Source organism: Bos taurus, chromosome 10, assembly GCF_002263795.3.
Source record: "Bos taurus isolate L1 Dominette 01449 registration number 42190680 breed Hereford chromosome 10, ARS-UCD2.0, whole genome shotgun sequence".
In the NCBI taxonomy this organism is placed as follows: domain Eukaryota; kingdom Metazoa; phylum Chordata; class Mammalia; order Artiodactyla; family Bovidae; genus Bos; species Bos taurus.
In genome coordinates, this window is record NC_037337.1 from 2,249,750 (window position 1) to 2,274,151 (window position 24,402).

The window sequence follows — 24,402 nt, forward strand, 5'->3', positions numbered from 1 at the left end:
TCATGTGATTTTAAGCACTTTTTCCCCACTGGTCTCCATACTTATCCCTAGGATATTTCTTACCTGGGAAGAAAGTACCTAGAACAGCGACAGCAGTATAAGTTTGCATTGCTGATTATTTTAAATGTAATCAGGATGCCTTTTGAAAATACTCAATTTTTACAAGATAAAAATGAGTAAAATTCAAGGATTAAAAAATTTTCATATGGTCTCTTTCAGACTTGATGTGCATTAGTTAATAAAACTGTCAAAACCTGTGGTATCAAACCATAGCATAAAATACTTGTTTCAATTATAGTCAAGTCAATTCTCATCATATCCTATCTTATAAAATGTTTAATATGTTTTTCATAACATCATCAAAAATATTAGTGTGCTGCTAGACTGATTAGAAGCCTAAAACCCTTCTATTATTTGTGGCGCTTCCCATTTTTTCACAAGTTCTTCTTTATCCTCCAAAGTCAGTCAGCAGCATTCAATAGCCTCATTCAGTTTTACTAGAGACATGTCATGCCTTTCATCATTCTTACTTGACTGAAGAAAGTGTAAGGATAATTTTGTTTTTATAACTTATTTAAACATGGAATAATTAATTATATTAGGTTCATATCATTTTAATTATGATTGGTTTCAGTGGTCAGTTTCACAATGTAGACTTTTAATGCTCATTCATTTTTTATAATAATCCTCAACATAACTATCTGAATTGAAAAATGAATTCAAAGTTTTGTTCTCCAGAGAATGTATCTGGTTTGACTAATAGGTTTGACAGTGAAGACTGGCTCTGCCAATGATGTTTGTGATGGACAAGTTCTGTTAATGGGCTAAATCTGCAACTCTAAGGTAATGATAATATGGTTAAGGCAAGAAATATGATAAAAATATTTTATCAAAAAGCATTGTTTTGGCAAAAGTGTAATGAAATTAATATCTATCTATTATTCCTTTCATTTCTGAAGACATGGGATTTTAAAAGGTGGGTTTAGGTGAAAGTATTACAACATAATTAACAATCATTTGATAAATCATTTGATAAATTAGCAAAGATCTTTCTTCCCAGAATTTGATAAATTTGATAAATCATTTGATAAATTAGCAAAGATCTTTCTTCCCAGAAATTGAGAAAGTGAATTAGATTTTAATGATGAGAACAAATCCCTTTGCAAGTCAGGGTGCTTTCCAATTCGTTGCTTATTTAAAAAAATGCAGAAGCACCTAATCAAGTTGTCAGGTGAAAGAAGATTAAAAATATGTTTTGATAGTAGATCATCATATGAATTTTGGCATATAACATGGAAGGAGTTCAAAGAGTTATATTACCTTACTATCATAAAACATTTTCAGTTCCTACAGTTTATAGCTTAAAAACATACAATAGAAATAGAATTGATGAGAACCTGTGTCTCATTTTAGCATTAATATTCATCTACAGATGCTTGAACTAATTGAAAAAATTTATCATCTTACTAAGGTGTATTTTCATTCTAATTTAAACTTTTGTGTTTAATAATAAATATAATATATTAATATAGTTTTAGTTAGTAGTGAATTGCTAATAACGCTAATTCATACAACCAGCTTGTTTTAATGCTTACAGTTTTATGATCACAGAACATAAAAGTTTTTAAATTTAGATACATTTTTTACTGCAGATAAATGTGATAGGGTAATCAATAAAGTCTTATAAAAATATTATTAATTACAACTCTTGGAACTGGAATAAAAATTTAAGTTCATGAAAAAAACATCAAATTTTTGCAAGTTAAAAAATTGTTTTTAAAAATGAAATTATGGCTTATCAGTTGCCACGGTGTTTAGACTTGATTGCATACATTCATGAAAGAAATTCAACTTTTATGTTAGAAATGTTTCAAATTATAACCTTTGAAAGTATTTAAACTTAGGATGAAAAACTTTACTGTTAACTTAGAAATTGCATGATGGAAATACTCTATTAAGATTCTCTTTTCCAAATTTTTAATGTTAATTTTTTTGCATTTTGGCCACCCTGCACAGCATGTGGGATGGTTCCCTGACCAGGGATTGAACTCAGGCCTCCCCAGCGAAAGCACCAGTTCCTAACAAGTAGGCCACCAGGGAACTCCCAAGAGTCTCTCTTTTTTTAGAACAAAAATATTTTAATATCTCTGAACTAGATAACCACCTCTATCCTGGGTGGATAGAACTCACTTTTGGCCAGAAGTACTTCTCCCCCAGCCACAATGCCTGAATTCTCCCTTTATTCTGCACGGAGAAGCTTTGACGTTTGCTGGCCATGAACTTAGTGCGCTTCAGGGAACAAGGCTCCCAGGGAACATGGGGAAAGGAAAGAAAAACGGAGACTACCTGGTTCCCCAAGCCCCTGACTGCAAAGGGAAATAGGAGGAAGGTCTCAGGGATGGGTCTACCTGGGCTGCAAATTCATTAAGTCGGTAATTATTCTTAGAGCCTTTACTTCTTTCATTTGATTTTCAAGGTCAAATCTCTTTAGTGATAATCCTTTTCTTCCAGAGTCTTTTAAACACTCCGGTATATCTCTGTCCAGCCGCGTCAGTGGTCACAGGAGAGGGGGACCCGGATCGGTGAGAAGTGGGATTGTACAGCAGGCTTCTAACCCTCGAGTCCTTGGGACCCCAGCAGCCCTGGAGAAAAGCCCTTAGAACATTAGAGTAGAAAATAGGGTCTTTTTTTCTTTTATCATGAATGTGTCCATTAGGCTTACCTCTGAGCATAGCTACATAGAGGCAATACGCAATTAATCTATTCCCTCTCACAGCACACAGTGCCATTAATAGACAGCTTAGCTATTTCACTGAGAGACCCATGTGGCTATGTGAAAGCCTCATGGAATAGAGCGTTTTAAGAATGCATTAATTTGTGATTCCTTCAAGTTGGGCAGCTTTAATTACTAGTTGGAACCTTTTTGAGCCCAACACTTTTACTTTCCACCCACCCTTTGGTCCTAGCTGAGTTCTCAGCACTACAGAAACTAAGTGGGCTCTTTGCTTCCACACAACAGCCTTTCATGTCCTGTTCCTCTGCCTTTCACTCTTCCAGGCAGAACTGCCTCCATTCCTTTAGCCAGTTTCCTCGGGATCTGTTTTCTGGAGCTTTCACCACCCCTATTGCCCTCTTAGAAGAACCCTTGTTTGTGGCTGATCCTGGTAGCCGCGGTGTGGGAAGGCTCAAGGGCGGAAGCTTCCGTCAGGAGCACACTGTGTGCGTGCTGGCCATCAGGGTGGCCTGTGACGTGGCTCAGCCGAGGCACTGGGGGCCCCACTGCTGGCCCGGTAGCTGCTGCAGGGCCCCATGTGCCCTGCACCCAAGTCTGCTTAGGCTCCTCACCAGTGCCTTTCTCGGGGCCACGAGAAGACAGGAGACAATCACGTCTTTTCTCAGAGGCCGTAGACCTCCTCCCAATCCCTCCTCTCCCTGGGCTGTTTGTGCCTAAGATTCTGGATATCTGGGAGAGGGGAGCAAGCAAGGGTACTTCCTCAGGCCTCTGCGGAAACCACCTCCCCAGCTCACTCCTCCAAATCCCAAAGCCATCTTCCGAAAAACAAGTGTTCCCTGCAGAGCTGAGGGGCACCACTTTCTTGGAGAGAAGGGTAACTGGTATGCTCTAATTTGTCATTAACAGCTAGGATCTGCTTTGTCAGATGTGATAATGAGAGCGCATTTGATGTGCGTTCTTGTGGAGGAGGACTAGCTCCGAGGGACATTTAAAAAGTGTGGTAGCAGCTCCTGGGAAGAGTGTGAAAAATAGCCGCTTGCTCATTGTCTGTGTAGGACTCTTGAGTGACTGTCACTTATATCTCTTCACATGTGGCTCCGCGGCAATGATGCGATGTGAGGTCAGAGTCATTAGCTCGGCTCAGGGACAATTAGTTGCCCACAATGAAATAGCTTGTCTGAGATGGCAGAGCCTCTTCCTTAATCTTTGTATTTCCTACATGCTCATAAGTGGCTGTTGGGAATGTAACACAGTGTTAAATATAGAACCTGCATGCTACTCCTCAATCCTACACCTAGGTGTATAGCCAAAGAACTGAAAATATGTGTACACAGAACAAATGTACATGGCAGCATTATTCATGTTCACCAAAAAGTGGAAATGACTTAAATGTCCATAAGTTGATGACTAGCCAAGCAAAATGTGATATATCCATACAGTTTAGTATTGTACAGCAATAAAAAAGCAATGAAACACTGATACCTCTACAATGTGGATGAACCTTGAACACCTTATACCCAAATCAGTCCCATAAAGTTATATATTATATGATTTTATTTATATTAAATATCCCAAATAGGCAAATGCAGAAAAATAGAAAGTAGATTAGAAGTTGCCAGGGTCGAGGAAGGAGAGAATGGAAAGTGATTGCTAATAAATATGGGTGATTACCATATTCTGGAATTATATAAAGTGTCATGGTTATACAATCTTCTGAATATACTTAAAACTACTAAATTGTACATCTTAAAAGGATGAGTTTTATGATATATTACTTATATCTCAGTTTTACAAAATACGATAGTAAAAAACCAAGCTATCCAAATAGAAAATGGCAAAACGCATGAAAAGAATTTCAACATAGAGAATATACAGATGGCAAATAAGATTTGAAGATTATTCAACATCATTAGCCACTAGAGAAATGCAAATGAAAACCACAATGGGATACCACTATACAGCTATCGGAATAACTAAAATAAGAATGGTACCAACACCAAATGCTGGTGGGGGTGAGGAAAAACCTCAGCACTCTTACATTGCTGGAGGGGGAAAAGGTTCAGTCCTTGGGGAAAAGCTTCTCAGTTTCCTAAAAAATTAAACATGCAACTAACGTATGACCCAGCAACTGCACATCTCTTGAGAAATGCAGAGCTCTGTTCATATAAACACACCTAAGCCTGAATGTTTACGGCAGCTTGATTCATCATTCCCTCAAAGTGAAAGCAACCCAGATGCCTTTCAAAGGGCTGGCTAAACAAACTGTGTATACCCATATCATGGAATACTACTCTTGGAATAAAAAGAAATGAATTATTGATAAATGCAACAACCTGGATGAATCTCCAGAGAATTAGGCTGAGTGAAAAAAAGCCAATCCTAAAAACTTACGTACCGTATGATTCTATTTATATAACTTCTTTGAAATGGCAAAAAGTGGACAAATAGATAACAGATAAGGGGCTAAAAAGAGGCCGTGGGAATGATCAAGTGATTAAAAGCATGACATGAAGGATCCTTATAGTGATGGAAACCTTCTGCATTTTAACTGTCTCAACATCAGCATTCTGATCGTGATACTGTGCTACAGTTTTGCAAGATATTATCACTGGGAAAACTGGGTAAAGAGTACATAAAATCCCTCTGCATTAGTTCTTACAACTGCATGTGAGAGTACAATGATCTCAAAATAAAAAGTTTAATTTAAAAAGTATAGGAATAAAGAAGATTGAATGGCTGCAAAATATTCAGTTATGGTGAACTTTCTTATCAATTACCTTATTTTTCACACTCTGAATAATGCTGTGATGAACCTCTTTGCCCCCAAAAATATATATGGTCATGTTTCCTTATTATATTTTGCCAAACTGCTTTCTCAAAAGCTGGTATCAAGTTACACTCTTATCAACAGGGTAGACACAGGTGCCTGTCCTAGGGTATACTCACCAGATTTGCAGTATTTGCCTGGTTTCCTACCAACTCATTTTGTAAGAGTAAAATAGTACTTCATTGCCTCTACCGGCCTTTTTTTCCTATTAGGGAGGATGAACATTTTTAAATGTTTATAAATCATTTGTATTATTTTATGATTAGTCTACTCATCAAGAATCAAGGGATTCCTCTAACTCTTCATGCATGAAGCAATGGGCACAGGAAACATGAGCTGGTTAAAAATTGATTGTAAATTTTTAAAACATGGAGTAAAAGTAACAGATTTGGGTGTTAGGGGAATTCTGAGGTGAAATGTAAATTCCGAGTTAGTGATGGACAGGGAGGCCTGGCGTGCTGCAGTCCATGGGGTCGCAAAGAGTCGGACACGACTGAGCAACTGAACTGATAACCAAGAAATGGGGAGAATGAGCACACATAACCAGGCAAGGTCAGAGATAAGGACCATTCATGATTTAAGCCTGGGAGAAGTCAGAAAGTGATATCTGTACAAATAGAGGCATTACAGCAGGAACTTCCTAAATCAAGGGCTAGTTGTAGTCTTTCTCAGAGGAGAGAAGGGGCCCAGGGGTGGGTAAATATACAAAAATCATGCAAGAATCAAATGGCTTAGAAATACAAATGGCAGAAAGCTAGAGAAGTAGCCCAGGGCACTACTTTAATCCCAGAAACAAGGTCCTATTGTATCTTTTCAAACAAGTAGAGAATGAGGGTTGTTTGAGGGTGTGTGTGACTACAGCTGCAAAGTGGAGAACGGGGGATGTCAGACTGGTGGACGTTTGGTTCACCTGAGAGAAACATGAAAGCAGGAAATCACACTGCTTGTAACAGGAATAAGGGTGCAGCAAAAGAACACTGCACCATTTTTCTTAAAAAGGAGAGTTAGACATGAAGAAAAAGTGATTTCTCCAGACCAACCTTCTCGGTCTGTAAAACTGCAAGGCTAGAGAACCCTTCTGTGACCACCCGTGGATAATCACATCTCAATTACACTTACAAGAAAAGAAAAGGGGCCCATATTACAGAATCTGTGTGCTGGAGAGAAGGACAGAGACCTCTGTATATCTAATCTTCCACCCTCAGCAGGAATCTCCTCTGAAACCTTAGATAAACCTCTGATAAGTCCACAGACAGTTTCATCTTGAATACTGACCTTGACAGGAATTTATTTCAGCAAAAGATAGCTTCATCTATTTTTGTAATACTATAATTGCCAGAAAATTCTTTTTCTGAATTGATTATTTTCTTATTTCTCATTCTTACCCGTAAACTCTAGTTCTCTCTCTGTAATTACACAGAACAATGACAATCATAGTTTATATTTAATATATATATGTTTATATTTAATGAGTGCTGCCTGTTTGACACTGTGTATATTATATGCATTATTGCCTTTAGTTCCCACAGCAACCTTAAAAATAGGTAGTTTTTTTTTTTTTTTTCAATTATCCCTGCCTTATAGATGAAGAAATGGAAGGCAGAGAGATTATGTAAAATTCCCAAGTTGGTGAATGGGGACAGCCAATATTTGAGCCCAGGCTTTTTTTAGTTTCTGCTAAGCTGCCTCACGGGTCTGAGCCCATGCCTTCATAAGAGCCCTGCCAGTGTTGGAAGCCAGCTCCTCCATAAGAAGCACAGACTTCTGCCACTAGAATATTGTTGAATCTGCCTCTAGAAACTTTTCCTTGAAAAGTATGGTCAGATGACATAAAAGGATAGATTGTATGAACTGTTTTGTGCTTATTTACTGATAGATGTTTGCTTATTAGACGTCTGATAGACATGTGGAAGAATTTGTTTGGAGACCTGCTTTCATTATGACTTAGTAGTGACTTTGTAGGGAGACAACTAATCTCACCCGTTTCTATTATCTGCTAAAACATCTGCATTATCTACAAAAACAAACTAAAAAGAACCTCAGTGAATGATCAAACAGCTCAGGACAGCCAGCAACAAGTGGTTCTAGAGATAGGTTTACAAGAGTGAGGAGGACACACCAAGGGACCTGACCCGTGTGGAGTGGAGGGAAGTGATGGGCTCCCTCTCTGAACACGGACCTCTCTGCTCAGTCCCAAGACTGCAGCTGCTCTCAGCACACTCAGCGTCCTGAGACCAGTGGAGCTTCAAGGACTCAGCCTCCAGCCCTCATCATTTTCACACTTGCTGCTGGGCCATCCCAACTTTGGACAAGCTGATGTGAGATTTTGGTTCACTCAAGGCTAGCTTGTCTATGTATAAAAGACTATTCAGGTGTTGATTTTGTTTTCAAAGATTGATATTCACTTTATTAAAGTCACTACTTTTTAATAACCTCATTCTTCCTCAGGTTCTAGATTCAGTTTATAAATCCTGTTATTCAAGTTGTGCCTAGCAGTTTTAGCAGTTACTCTAATGGCCTTTGAACAATATTTGATGCATTTAAAACTAGTTAATTAAATACTTTCACATATTTTACATTGCATATATAAATTTAATATATTTTATTTCCATTTAATTTGATTGCCTGATTGGCAGACTTTCCAAGTACTGAGTATTTCATATAAATCTAATAAATTGAGTTTATAAATATCATGAACCATGAGTTAAATGTTGAAATATTGTATTATATAGTTAGTAAGAATTCCACTGCAAACCAGACATCTGAATCGATTACTTCAGACAATTTACATTGAAGTTACAAAGCTGTCAGTCAAAGGTAATTCCCAAACATAAGTATGTAAAATATTGTATTTTAACTTTTCTTGATGCAGAAATATTAGTATTATTGGGTTTTAATTTTCTATGATATTTCTCTACTCAGTTTTCAATTCTGAGACTGTAAGATGCTTACCTTTTAAGGAGGGCAAGTACCATCCTAGTTAACTAATAACCAGAGTGTTTAATCAGGACCTTGATGAGATGCAGTACACCTTTTTAATACTTGATTCCATAACTTTAAGAGTGGTGTGCCATGTATCTACATTTTTGGATTCAAGGCACACACATTATGTCTTTTTCCCTGAGTCTGCTCATAGAAATCTGTTAACTCCCCATTCATGTGCCAAATTGACCACATGATTGATTCTCTGTCTCCCAACGTCTATCTATACATAATCATCTTCCTGCCCAGGCTGAAAGACCTCTGACCAGGCCAGATCCCTGCATTATTTTTCATTGACTTTCTAAAATTACAAATAATAAAATGAATTTTGGAGGTCTCTCCTGTGACTTGAAGTTGTAGGTGATGTGAAAATTTCACTGACAATCTTATTTTAACCTAATCTTAGGTTTTTATCTTGTCAAACTTAGGCTGAAATCATTTGGGATGCTAACTCTGCCATCTTGTCCAGTTTCATGTTATCCTCGAATGTGATCAACTTCTCATTCTTATCTGAGATATTGATGAGAGTGTTGACTGGAATGGAGCATGCATGGAACCTTGGGACATCTCTCTTCAGGTTGCCTTTGGTCTGTCAGTCAGCTTCCTTCAGAGATGTCATCCCTGTCTGCTCATGGGCGTCATCTGGGGAGCTTACCAAAACCTGACCTCCGGAATCCACTCCAGGATCTAAAGGGCCGTGGCACAGGCATCTCAGACCTTTAACAGCTTCCTAGGCTGCTCTTAAGCAACTGTTTCAGCACTAGTCTAAGGATTAGCTTTTGCCACTGCTGCTTCTGTTTCCCTGACTTGATTATGAGGACAGAACTTGGACTTTGTCAAGTGCCTTGCTTAAGTCTGGCCTCACTAGGTCTAAAGCACCCCCATCTACCTGTAGGGTAATCATAGCCGTAAAAGGAAACCGTATCTTGGCATGACTTTTCCTTATGACACAGACTGGCTTTAAATGTTTGCCTCCTGCTTCATCATGTACTCAGAAAAATCCCCTGAGAAAGACGTTAAATGGACTAGTCTTCAGCATTTACCATAGTCTCCCTTCTAAGCACTTAGGTCCTTCCCTCCCTCTGCATTGCCCCTCCCCCACTGAATCCTCCAGCTCTGTCCTTGGTCTCCGAGGTTAGTTTCTCAATAATTATCTGTGATGAATCACTGACCTTATCGTCAGCTTTCTTTTATCCACGAATATAAATTTTCCAGGTCTGAAAAAACAAGCATAAACAAAATAGGTATATATTTTTAAAAATAAAACCATACCAAAATGAATTCCAGCATCAAGATGTGAAAAATAGGCTCTGGATCAATGACTCTAGTTGTCTTGAATACTTAAAAATAACTTGTCCACTTTTTGTCTGAATTGTACTCTGGCAAAATGATCTTTCTGTATTTAAGGTTGGTAATAACTCTGCTGCTTCTACCATTCTCTTTGTGTTCTTACTTTCTGGTATTCCCAAAAGCCTGACCCTTTCCCCCAGCTGCTACCTACCCCTCTCCACACCCAAGCCCTGCCCTGCCTCTGTCTACACTCACTATCCATTCTTTCTGGTTTAGAATAATACTTATAATAGAAATGCATTTTATCTTATGGAAAACCCTGTCATAGAACATGATCTCCTTTCCAAATCCCCAGTTTGTACGGGCATCTGTCTGAGATGTGTGACTCTAAATCTCCCTGGCTAACCACCTATCTTGAAAATCTCTTCTTCCAACTGGGAAAGATATTTGCTAACGTGCCTATGATAACCTCTTCGTGGAGGGCTTTTTCTTGGTCCCTTTCCTGGCTACAGTAGAACATCCTCCTGACTCAGGGCTCCATTCTCCCTTCGTCCCCTTTCTTCTCAACCTCCCTCACTTCACTCCAATTTCTGCTTTATCCAAAAGCTCAGATTTCTTTATTTTCTCTCACAAAAGGCTTTAATGGCCCAATCGGTAAGAGACTTGACTCTTACTGATTAAACGTGAGCGCAAATCTTCAACTACAAAAAAACTATCTTTACTTTCCCAATAAGGCAGTTTTCATTCTCAGAAACACAATTACTTGATCCACTCACTGAGATGAACAGGGCACATTTGTGTTCCATCCTGGGGAAGGTTACTTTACGTCTTAGAATGTGCCAAAAAATGAAAAATGAGTGAGATTTTATCCCCACAACACGTTTATTCACATCCTGAATTTTATGTCAGCTCGCCTTTATAGGTGAGTATGCAGATAGGTGGTAAGAAGGTGAGTGGGCATGGTGGGGAGGTGCTGGGTCAGGGGAAGGAGAGGATGTGGGCAGGAGTGGGAGGCTGGGGATTGGAAAGTAGGAGTACAGGTGGTACTCTGCAAGCTTGAGCCTTCCTAGAGCTGGGAAGATACCTGCAGCAGTCCAAACCTCTTAGAATTCTCTCGTCCATTATCCCTTAAAACCCACCACCTGAATTCCTGCCTTCATTCTTTTTTCCTTTGTGTTGGCAAGGAAGCACACTGATTTTCCTTAGTACACTGACTGCTTATAAGAGTTCTTTGATTCCAGAGAGAAGCAGGTGATTCTAAGTAGAAATAAATAGCACCAAGTTTTGTAAATTCGTAACTCTTATTATGACACTAAACAAAGAATTTTGCAAGGTAAATTTTAGCCTCATCATAGCAGAAGACATCGTATGCGGAGAAGATTGCCAATAATGGAAATGAGACTCAGAAAATATAATAGCAGTGTTTTTGAATATTATGGAGTTCAATGGAAATTTTGAATAAACAGATAATTGGATTTATTATTCTGTAATAGAGGAATCATGGTACTAGACAGAGTATAAAGGTGTCATCTTGTGGTTCTCATTCCAGGGTTAACAGCGGCAGTATTGTTGACGAAAGTAAATGGAATTATGTTCATTTAAAAAGCATCTACAAAAAACTGTCAATTAGAAAACCTTTGTTAAGCATTATTGAATGTATTTCCTTGGTCTCCTGTAAGATCTCATTTTTAGCAACTTTAAAGAAGAGAATGAGGTTGGTACTCACCATCTACCACCCACCCACACACACAAGCCACCCAGTTTCAAGACACCTGGAACCACCCATAAGGCCTCATATTAAGTTCAGGGAGGTTTTTTTTTTTTTTAATTTTAGAATTTTTGCATATATTTGCATGTTGACTTTTAAACATATGGAATCATACATACAAAAATAAGTTTGATAGCATCCTGCTGTTTTGGTGGCCAAACTCGATTCAAAGAATTATCACGTGTAAAGAATTCTAAATTGATTAGATCCTGGAGTATAGGAGAAAAGAAATATATAGAGACACGGAGATTTAAGGAAACAAATGGGCTATATGAAAAGAAATTTACACCATGAATGGTCTAATTAACTCTACTTAAAAATATTCCTTTGTTAATATTGCCTGTAAGCTTGTATCCAATTCAATAACAAAAAGGTGGGTTTTTTCCTCACTCCTCAACCTGGGAATTCTGGGAGATTTCCTTAAGCTTATTGTCACACTGCAGAAGCACCCGAAAGAGTCAGATGTAGACAACTGTGGAATCGTGACATCCTAATATCACTGAGAAACATTTTTATGTGACTGCTGGCATTTTGTGGAAAAGAAAGTAAGTGTAAAGCAGTTAGTTTCTAAAACAATAATTATGGGGCAGGATTTCCTTAGCTTTCGGTTTCCTCTGAAAGAAGAATGTCTTATGTTTTGGTCTCTTACCATATGCCCATTATTGACCTCCCTTGTTTCCAGAAGTCACATAATATCTGTTGCTGTATTTTCAGAACAGGTTTCTCTCCTTTCTTCCAATCATCAAAGCAAAACATAACTGTAAAATCAAGTTCAAATGTTCAGAGAGGGTGAAAATGTTCCAAAATCACATAGGCAAGTAATAACCTATCTTCCAGATCCTTCTGTTTGCATATATAACCTATTACACACATATAATTTGTTTGAAAAAGCCAAATTGTTTTATATGTACTGCATAAAACTTGCTTTTTTTAAAAAACTTAACACATTGTGAATGTTTTCCATGCTTGTTTATGCATCTCCCTCTTGTTTTGAATGTCTGCTTAATATTCTGTGTTTTTATATATCATAAATTTATATGATATATCATATTTTTATATATGATATAAAATAATTTTTTATATTATTTCATATCATAATTTAACTACCATATTGATAGACTTTTAAGTTGTTTCCAATTATTCATTACTATAGATATTTCCATAATAATCATACTTAGGTAAACTATCTTTGTGCCTGTATGTGGACATTGCAGTGAAGAAGAGAGGTTAGACTGTTTCAAGAAATGAAATTGTCAGGAGTAATACATATAATAGAATATTACTCAGGCATAAAAAAAAGAATGAAATCTTGCCTTTTGTGACAACATGGATGGGTCTAGAAGGAATTATGCTAAGTGAAATAAGTCAGACAGAGAAAGATAAATACTGTATGATTTCACTCATATGTGGAATATAAACCAACAAGCATATTAAATAGAAACAGACTCACAGATACAGAGAACAAGCTAGTGATTGCCAGACAGGAGGGGGTTGTGGATCGTATATAACAGGTAAAGGGGATTAAAACATACAAACTTCCAGTAATGACGTGGAGGTGGTAATGTACAGCACAGGGACTATAGTCGATAAAGATGGAGTAAATTTGTATGGTGATAGTTGTTTACTAAACCTATCATGGTGATCAGATTATAATGTATATAAATGTTGGGTCACTATATTGTACACCTGGAACTAATGTAATATCTTATATTGACAGTACTTCAATACAAAAAGAAAAAGAAAAAAATAATCTTTTGTGACATGTGAAAATAATATGAAATTCAAATACCAGTATCCAAAAACAAAGTTTTACCTGAATTTTAAATAAAAGCTATTACCCTGCCCTAAGGATACAGTCTTAGATGAACCCTGAATTATAGATACTCAAACACAATGTTATAAGGTTATAGAAATGAAAAAGATAGATTCTCTTTTAGGGAAATCTCCAGAACCTGTGAATATGTTACTTGACATGGTATAAAGGACTTTGAAGACATGATTAAAGATCTTGAGATGAGGTTTCCGGGACTATTCATATGAACCCAGGGTAATCATAGAATTCTTATAAGAGGCAGACCAGAGGGACAGTGAGGAGTGGTGTGATGGCAGAAGCAGAGAGAGATTTAAAGATACACGCCTGCTGCCTTTGAAGGTGGAAACAGTGTGGGTGGCTTCCAGAAGCTTGGGAAAGCCAAGGAAACCGCCTCTAGAACTTGCAGAAGGAACACAAACCTGCCAATCGTTTAATGGTAGCCCAGTGAAAGCCATTTCAGACTTCTGCCTCCCAGGATTACAAAGGTATAAATTGGTGTTGTTTTAGTTTGGGGTAAAACTGGAATCAAGATTGCAGGGAGAAATATAAATAACCTCAGATATGCAGATGACACCACCCTTATGGCAGAAAGTGTAGAGGAACTCAAAAGCCTCTTGATGAAACTGAAAGTGGAGAGTGAAAAAGTTGGCTTAAAGCTCAACATTCAGAAAATGAAGGTCATGGCATCCGGTCCCATCACTTCATGGGAAATAGATGGGGAAACAGTGGAAACAGTGTCAGACTTTATTTTTCTGGGCTCCAAAATCACTACAGATGGTGACTGCAGCCATGAAATTAAAAGACGCTTACTCCTTGGAAGGAAAGTTATGACCAACCTAGATAGCATATTCTAAAGCAGAGACATTACTTTGCCAACAAAAGTTCATCTAGTCAAGGCTATGGTTTTTCCTGTGGTCATGTATGGATGTGAGAGTTGGACTGTGAAGAAGGCTGAGCGCCAAAGAATTGATGCTTTTGAACTGTGGTGTTGGAGAAGACTCTTGAGAGTCCCTTGGACTGCAAGGAGATCCAACCAGTCCATTCTGAAGGAGATAAGCCCTGGGATTTCTTTGGAAAGAATGATGCTAAGGCTGAAACTCCAGTACTTTGGCCACCTCATGCAAAGAGTTGACTCATTGGAAAAGACTCTGATGCTGGGAGGGATTGGGGGCAGGAGGAGAAGGAGACGACAGAGGATGAGATGGCTGGATGGCATCACTGACGCAATGGACGTGAGTCTCAGTGAACTCCGGGAGTTGGTGATGGACAGGGAGGCCTGGCGTGCTGGGATTCATGGGGTCGCAAAGAGTCGGACGTGACTGAGCGACTGATCTGATCTGAATTTGTCACCACGGCACTAGAATGCAGACAATTAGGGACAGTTAAATGGAAGATAGTATTTCAACTGACTTTGATATATAGCTAGGATTCTGATAGAAATGAGAAATGGAATTCTCAGCAAGACAGCAGCATGGGCAAAAGGCACAGAGGTGAGAAAGTATCAGGTATGTCTGATAGATATTAAAAAGCATGGGCGCCAGTAAGGAAGGAGAGCCTGGGAGACACAAAACAATACCTGACCTTACATGCTCTGTGAGCAGGGAGTGCTTACATGACCTCAGAGAGGAGGCGGAGGGGATCCTCTGTGGCAAGGCCTTGGAAAAATAATATGTGTCTGGCGGCTCAACTAGAGTTAAGTGAAGGGTGGGAGGGACGCTCTACCAAGGGGAATGGGATAGCAAAGAGCAAGAATCCATCACTGACAAGAAGGGGCAGGGTAAGGAGCTGCTGGGTGGAGAGGAAGCAGGGAGGTTCAGGGCATGCTAAAGGATGCCTCTAATAACAAGCCAAGGGTTGTGACCTTCTGCAGGGAAACACTGAAGGGATTTGAGGAGGCTAGTAATAGGAGCTGTAATTTGTATCCCTTTGTTCCCTATAGAATGAGCGTGCAAAGCCACGTCATGTTCTTTAGCTGCTCCAGGGCTGGCTGGTGACAGAAATGGACAATTTTTGAGGCAGGGAAAGAAGAGTAGCAAGTAGCTTCAGGTGTTTTGGCTGCAAAGCTCACATCCTCAGACCTTATTTGGTGCGGCATGCAGACAGCTGACTTGTGTAGTATGGAGGCTTGAGTGGCCTGTGGGATGGGTGGGACATTGGAGTAACCCTTGTGAGCCACTTGGTATAGTATCAAGAACCCTGAGCTAGAAATCAGGGAACCTGATTATGCTGCTAAGTTGCTGATGAGAGGCAGAGGGCACTGTTGGGCGAATGGTCTTCTCGAAGACATGGGTCCTTGCTGGAGACTGAGGGAAAGAGAGCGGAATGGGATGCCGCAGACGGATGAGGGCACTGTGCTGTGCTCGTCCATGCAGAAGTACAGCACAGTCGTATGCACGTAGCCCAAAATAAGCGACCAGCCAAATTCTAGCATATCATGAGAAAAATAACTGGGCTTCAAACAGTTGCAGAGGGTTCCCCCCGGAAATCTGCGTTTTGACCAGCATTAATTTTCAGATTTCAAGGGACTCACCATACAAGTCATCATCCATTAGGCAAGAATTCCTGAATCAGCCGTAGGCTAAGTAGTCTTCCAGCTGGAGCTGTGACTAACACTGGAAATCAAAATTTCAAGGGGAATCCAGGGTCACCATTCAGAATTCGGTCTGTGTATTTGCTTGCAAATTATTGGAATATCAGGCCTCTTCCTTAGACTAGATATGGGGCAGAGGATTCAGTAATACAGAGTTCATTCAAATTCAGGCACTACAACAGGGGAGTGACTTGACACAGGAAAGTCCTTTGGACAGTGAAATATACCAGAAACACTGCCTTTCCGCCCTGGAAAATGTTGATGGTTATGTTGCACTGGAATTTTCCTGGAAGATTTAACTGAACCATTTCTTTTGGTCCTATCTAGAGTATTCTCAGAGAAGGCAATGGCACCCCACTCTAGTACTCTTGCCTGGAAAATCCCATGGAAGGAGGAGGAGCCTGGCTAAGAGTCGGACATGACTGAGCGACTTCACTTTCACTTTTCACTTTCATGCATTGGAGAAGGAAATGGCAACCCACTCCAGTGTTCTTGCCTGGAGAATCCCAGGGACAGGGGAGCCTGGTGGGCTGACGTCTATGGGGTCGCACAGAGTCAAGACTAAGCTGCTAAGACTGAAGCGACTTAGCAGCAGCAGCAGCAGAGTATTCTTGCCTGGAGAATCCCAGGGACAGAGGAGCCTAGTGGGCTGTCGTCTACGGGGTCGCACAGAGTCGGACACGATTGAAGCAACTTAGCAGCAGCAGCAGCTTTATGCTTTGGTGAATCAAATTGGTCTCCTTAGATGTCATCTTCAATCAATGAAATTAAAGGTGAACCTGGGGCAACGCCAGGTAAGTTGTAGCATAAGAACAAGAGCAAAGGGAGATCACTCAATAGAAACAAGATCATTTTTTAATACATTTGTGATTGTTGTTATGTATCAGTGAATTGAAGAAATAAGCCTGTGCCAACCAAACTTATTACTACATAGCCATTAATTGTTCATTGCTAAAAGACAGCTTGCTTCCGACTTGAAAATCCAGAATTTGCTTTCTGCTGCCATTAAAAATAACTGCATGGGCATCCTTTATGCTTATGCCAAGAATATTTGTTCTAGAAAGTAAAATTCAGAGAACTCTGAGGAACTTTGAAGTAAATGGTAAAGCAAATAGTATGTCAACATTCTGACATGGAAAATTCTGAAAGAGATGGGAATAACAGACCACCTGACCTGCCTCTTGAGAAACCTGTATGCAGATCAGGAAGCAACAGTTAGAACTGGACATGGCACAACAGACTGGTTCCAAATAAGAAAAGGAGTATGTCAAGGCTGTATATTGTCACCCTACTTATTTAACTTATATGCAGAGTACATCATGAGAAACCCTGGGCTGGAGGAAGCACAGCTGGAATCAAGATTGCCAGGAGAAATATCAATAACCTCAGATATGCAGATGACACCACCCTTATGGCTGAAAGTGAAGAACTAAAGAGCCTCTTGATGAAAGTGAAAGAGGAGAGTGAAAAAGTTGGCTTAAAGCTCAGCATTCAGAAAACTAAAATGATGACATCTGGTCCCATCACTTCATGGCAAATAGATGGGGTAACAGTGGAAACAGTGGCTAACTTTATTTTGGGGGGCTCCAAAATCACTGTAGATGGTGATTGCAGCCATGAAATTAAGACGCTTGCTCCTTGGAAGGAAAGTTATGACCAACATAGACAGCATATTAAAAAGCAGAGACATGACTTTGCCAACAAAGGTCCGTCTAGTCAAGGCTATGGTTTTTCCAGTAGTCATGTATGGGTGCGAGAGTTGGACTATAAAGAAAGCTGAGTGCCGAAGAATTGATGCTTTTGAACTGTGGTGTTAGAGAAGACTCTTGAGAGTCCCTTGGACTGCAAGGAGATCCAACCAGTCCATTCTAAAGGAAATCAGTCCTGAATATTCATTGAAAGGACTGATGTTGGAGCTGAAACTTCAATACTTTGGCCACCTGATGCGAAGAGCTGACTCATTGGAAAAGATCCTGATGCTGGGAAAGATTGAAGGTGGGAGGAGAAGGGGACAACAGAGAATGAGATGGTTGGATGGCATTACTGACTCAATGGGCATGAGTTTGAGTAAACTCTGGGAGTTGGTGATGGACAGGGAGGCCTGGCGTGCTGCAGTCCATGGGGTCGCAAAGAGTTGGACACGACTGAGTGACTAAAGTGAATTGAAATGATGTGAACATCCTGGATACTTTGTGTAATTTTCTCAGCCACTATTAACACAAGAAATGAAGCACTGGAAAGCTGCCAGAGAAATGATCAGCGATGTTGGAGTGCTTTGCCTTGAGTGTGTTTGGATGAAGTAGTGGATGTCCCAGAGGCAGTTGGGAAGTCGAGTGCAGAAAGCAGATTTCTGTGCAGCAAATCAGTCATCTCTCAGCCATGTTCTTCCTGCTGGGCCTACCAGAGGCTTCCTTCATTTTGTGATTTTAACCCTGCAGTCCTTCCCACCACACCATTCCACCAAACCCTAATTGAAGCCTCTCTATGGAAATCTTCAAGGAAGTTAGCATCGAACAGACAGCCTAGGATTTTCAGAAAGACAGTCAGTGAAAACCAATGAGGTGTTTGCAGAGAAGAGAGAGGATCAGAATAAAGAGGAGAAAGGCTGTTACCCTGATGGTGATGTCACCTGTATCTCCTTTTATTTTTCGAGACTTCAGGGCCTACATGTTAATTGCATTTTGACATCTATATTAACCCCTGAACTGTGTTCCTCCCAAATTCATAAGTTGAAGCCCTAGGCTCCAGGACCTCAGAATACAACTGTATTTGCAGATAATTTTAAAGAGGTGATTGTGAGGTTATTAGGGTTTCCTCATGGGGCTTAGAGGACTGGTGTCCTACAAGAGGCTGGAGAGACACCAGGGTTGTGTGAGCACAGAGAGCTACGTGAGAAGGTCTGCAGCAGGAAGGTGGCTGTCTGCAAACAAAGGAAAGAGGCCTCAGAAGAAACCAGTCCTGCTGACACCTTGACTTCAGACTTCTAGCCTCCAGACTGGGAGAAAAACACATTTTGTTTAAGTCATGCAGTCTGTAGTATCATTTTATGGTGGTCCTAGCAAATGAAGACAGCTCCAGTGTTGGCAAACTCTCTAGCTTTTTGGGTAACTTTTCCTTTTAATTCAAACAACAATGACAGTGAAACAAACAACCCTCTCCCCACTCCAAAAACTATATATATATATATATATTTATATAATGATAGTCTGAAATCCCATCCTGTGCCTTGTGGAGATCTCGTGTTCTCATATTCTCTACCCCTCACCACCCTGGTGAATTTTAAGAATTTGCTTAGAAATGATTTTTCTTTTCCATTAAATGAATTGGTCTCCCCTGTACCCTTCAGGTGGCTTTCTTGCTCTGACTGATATTCCTTGTTTACTAATCATTCATCTTTTGCTATCTCGTAACTTGTGAAGTGAAATTTGCTCAATCATGTCTGACTCTTTACGACCCTGCAGACTGTAGCCCACTGGGCTCCTCTGTCCATGGAATTCTCCAGGCAAGAATACTGGAGGGGGTAGCCTTTCTCTTCTCCAGGGGATCTTCCCAACCCGGGGATCAAACTCAGGTCTCCTGCATTGCAGGCAGATTCTTTACCATCTGAGCCCCCTTTATTTTCTTAGGCTCCAAAATGGGCATGAATAGTTCCTCCAAGTATCAGGGAGTCTGTGTCAATGTTTAACAAAGGCTGATTGAGATATTAGATATAAGAGGAGGCAATGATGATGCAAAAAAAAGAGAAAATTTAAAACTGGTTTCTAGACAGGATGTCTTCTGGAATCTCATCCTAGGGGCTTCCCTAGGCGGTCTTGGTCCTGAGCTCCCTATACCCTGTCATGAAGGGATCCCCTGACCTCTGTGCACATGACTAAGCTTATTCTCCTTTAGCCAGAGTGGAGACCTGTCAGTCTCACTGACAGGTGAGTGACTGTCAGCTCAGTCCCAAAGAAAAGGGAATAGTTCTTCTTTATAAAGTTGGGATCAAAGCATGATTTATTTTCTCCCTGGGTGTATGGTCGACAGAAGAAAATCCCACCCTTTAGAGGACAGCCTCACACCCACTCCCAGGGTGTGACACCCCCACCCCCACAGCAAAGCAACTTCATGACTCTGTGCTTCATTTCCCAAAGTCTGGCACGCAGTTGTGTAACTAAAAGGAGTAGTTAGATAGGAGACAGTATGTGAGATTCATTAATTAAAAATGAATCTTAAAAAAAAAAAAACCACAAAATGTCTGTGATGTGTAAGAGACTCCATTCCTGGGTTTAGTAGAGGGTGAAAGAATCACGCCTTAGAGTATTACTTTCCCAGAGGGTTTCTTCATGGTGGCTGAAAGTTGTGAACAAATAAGAAATGTTTCCCCGTGAAAGAAGAACATTTAGGGATAAGGAGAGACATCACTCGAAAGTATATGCTTTTCTCATCTTCTTCTTTCCCAATTATAATCTTGCAACACCTGTACCATAATGATTACAACCATAAAATAGACCTCCTGAGCTAGACTGGTAATTCCACTTCACTGTAAAAATAACAACAGCAGCATCTATAAAAGTAGTAAAGATATAAGTGAAAGTCGCTCATCTGTGGCTAAAGAGGCCACTCTTTGCAACCCCATGGACTATACAGTCCATGGAATTCTTCAGGCCAGAATACTGGAGTGGGTAGCCGTTCCCTTCTCCAGGCGATCTTCCCAACCCAGGGATCGAAACCAGGTCTCCCGTATTGTGGGCAATTTACCAGCTGAGCCACAAGGGAAGCCCAAGAATACTGGAGTGGGTAGCCTATCCCTTCTCCATCAGATCTTCCTGACCCAGGAATTGAACCAGATTGCAGGTAGATTCTTTACCAACTGAGCTATGAGGGAAGCCCAGTAAAGATACAGACACCATCTATTGGGGTTTTAAAATGTGAGAGGCATTGCCCTATTGCTTTACAAAAATTATCTTGATTGGTCTTCATCACAATTTATTCTGAAGTAGACTTCCCTAGCGGCTCAGACTGTAAAGAATCCACCTGCGATGCAGGTGACCTGGGTTGGGAAGTTCCCCTGGAGGAGGGCATGGCAACCCACTCCAGTATTCTTGCCTGGAGAATCCCCATGGACAGAGGAGCCCGGCAGGCTACAGTCCATGGGGTCGCAAAGAGTTGGACACAACCGGGCAACCAAGCACACACACAGGCAATGTTACCTTCATTTTTTAGGTGAAGAAACTGTGTTTAGAAAGTGAAACAATTTACCCATTAACCTCACCCCTCAGAAAGCGTTGTTTTGTTTTTTAACCTTTACTCTCTTTACTTTTCCTTCCTAAGCTGATTCCAGGGCTCTCCTTTTGTCTAAGAGAACATGATGCTGACCGTATCTTTCTTATATGGATACTGGCATTCCTCTTAGCCAGGATCATACGTAATGATAGTTTGTTTTTTCCCCCAGGAAAAACTGATTATCCTGAATTGATTTTGGAAACATAAAATGGTTTTAAGGTGGGCAATTTAATTAACTTGGATTAAGATTCAGTGAGAGGCTAAAGAGGCCACTATGGCGACTGCACCGCCATGAGAGGACCAAGTTGAATGAGAGACTGTCTCTGCTTCAAGGATTCTGCATTAGTACTGTCACCAGAAGCCACCTCTTTAGGAACAAATTCCCTGTACATGGGCTGTATGGGGCACATGCTCTCTGTAAAAGGTTTCAAGTAGAATGCTTTGAGGTGCTAAGCTTATTCTTGGTGCTCTGAGAATAGGAAATGAATTCCTCTACATCATCCATTTCAAATGTCATCTGGAAACAATTAAGGGCCAACAGCTCTTCAAAATGACTCACAAGTGATACTCTTGGCAATTGGTGGCCAAATGTTTGTGGAGAAGAGAAAAACCCTCTCTTTTCTAACCACAGATGAAAATACAGTAATTGATAAAAACAACTCCTCCTTAAATGGTCTTTTGGGGAAGGGCCAAGGTGACAGGCTGTGCAGGTAGTCAGGTAACTAGAAAGCACATACTCTACAGCAGTCACTAGTCTAAGTAATCCTCAACTTACTGGCAAAACACCAAGGAAAGGAATTAGCAGATTGGGCAATGATAAACCATGGGCAGCCAAAGGGTGAAGCTATTAAAATTTCTTGGTTTGGAAAATGAGGTCAAGAAATGTAGCATTGCACAATAGCATCTTATTTTGAAAGAAAAATTACTTATATACCTTTCAGAAAAACTGATAATCATTAGTCAATACTTGTAGTGGGCAATATCTCTCTGGTGAGAATGATATTATTATTTATGTGTATTAATTTTGTAAAGCTCATAGTCTTATGAAATCTGCTTTCTGGGTGAGGGGAAAAAGACAGTAGCATGCTAGTGTGGCATCATTCCAGTTTGGAATCCAATGGGATCATCCCAATCATGGCTGTGTTGTGATTCTCATCATCCTTAGATGCTTTGGCCTTTGCGGACCCCTCCTCTATTTAAAAGTTAAAATTGAATTCACAACTTCATTGGTATAAAGACAAACAATTCAGACTAGATTCATTGTTGTATATTCATATTCAGTATAGTCTTTTTCCCTTTTGATTTTAAAAGAAAGTAAAATGATATTTTTGGAGGATCCTAAAAGTATTAATACGACGAGTTCTAGGCACTGTGCCTAAATGGATAGGTTGGCCCCGCGCCCAACTGAAAATACTCTTTACCTGACTCTCTTGCAGCTGAATATAGCCTTGTGACATCAGCTCAGGATTTCTTGGAAATTCTGGAAGGGGTGATGCTTCCCTCTTCCTTATTCTTTCTGCCTAGAATTAAGGATGTGAAACTCACAGATACAGCAGCCATCTCGTAACAAGGAGATGATAATGTTTTCTTATTAAGGAGAGTAGAGCAGAAAATAGAAGAAGTCTCTCTTCTAAGGACACTTTGAGTTGCAATGTTAGACATACATCTTGTTAGATAAGGGGGGTGGTCAGGAAGATAAATCCTACTTGTTTAAACTGGTGGGGATTTGGCTTTTTGATATGAGCAGCTGTCTTCTAACTCATGATGCTGCAGGGCCTCAGCACCATTCTCAGCAGTAAGTGCAATGTCAGGACTTTACACAAACCTGTTCCAAAATCAGGAAGCAGCCTGAGGACCTGGAAACGTGTAATATCTACTGGCACAGAGAATGACTACAAGACTTACTAGTTCTCTGAGAAAAAATACAGAATGAAGAAGTTTTGCCCTTTCCAGGTGTGATTACAAAGCTGATGGACCCTAAGAAACCATACTTAACAAACCCACAGAAGCCTTCAATTAATCATGACACATGGGACCTTGAGATGCAGGCTTCAGCTGCCTATGCTCAGTGATTACGTCTGCAGTTACTGAGGGGTCTGAAAGGGAAAAGTATGATGGAAAAGAGAATGAACTCCATTTTTTCAGTGACATTTGGCTGCCAGTAAGGACCCTTTGGCACTGGGGTAAAAAGCTCCAGGGCCTATACAGAAGGACAGAGATCTCTGCAAGAGAAGGTCAGTGGACAAACTTGAGGTGGGCTCCGTTCCTGCTCTTTCATAATCCCAGGAGCAGGCAGTAACGTGTTCCTGGATCCTGGTGTTGAGCTGGGTGCCTTAGCAAGTCTGTAGTAGCAAGTGAAAAACTCAACTATGTGAAATAAAAGCTGTATGAGAAAGGTTTCTTGCTGGAATTCATAGGGTAAATGAGTTAGAAGTTGAAGACATGAAGAACAATAGTCCCTGTGAGTCTATTATGAGAAAGTCAGACAATTTATCTTTAGATGAAATACTTTGGGGAAGATCCTACTCTACTAAGGGCTGGTGACTAGAGTAATATTTTTTACAAATTCATTTTTATTTATAATATTTTGGTCACTTTTTTATTCAACAAACATTTATTCACTGCTAGTGTGTGACTGATGCTGAAGCCCCAATACTTTGGCCACCTGATGCAAAGACCTGACTCATTGGAAAAGACCCTGATGCTGGGAAAGACTGAAGGCAGGAGAAGAGGGAGGGTGACAGAGAATGAGATGGTTGGATGGCATCACCAAATCAATGCACATGAGTTTGAGCAAACTCCAGGAGATAGTGAAGGACAGGGAAGACTGCCATGTAGTTCACGGGGTTGCAGAGTCGGCCATGGCGTAGTGACTGAGCAACAAGTGTGAGTCAAACACTGAAAGAAACAGACGACATTCCTGCGTTTAGGAGGGTGAATGAACTGGTAGTGTAACAGAACGTAGCCCTGTCTATGGCTGTGCAGCATTTCTCCCCACCTCCTCCAATTACTGGGAAATTAGTGGTTAATTACCCAGGGATGTTAGTGGTCCTGTTCAGCCGTTGATCAGTGCTAGTGGGCCCCTTCCCCAAGTGGCTGTCATTGAGTGACCGTTAGTGGTTCTGTTCAGCCA

At 40.3% G+C, this 24,402-nt stretch overlaps 1 long non-coding RNA gene across 1 annotated transcript; it reads right to left on the minus strand.

Moving 5' to 3' along the window:
- Positions 1-8,452: 8,452 nt before the first annotated feature.
- On the minus strand, positions 8,453-24,389 carry LOC112448354 (uncharacterized). The gene is made up of 4 exons (XR_003036726.2): positions 24,303-24,389; positions 22,691-22,789; positions 12,251-12,359; positions 8,453-9,760 (listed from the first exon to the last, which is right to left on the minus strand). It is a non-coding gene; the product is annotated as an uncharacterized lncRNA (long non-coding RNA).
- Positions 24,390-24,402: the final 13 nt, after the last annotated feature.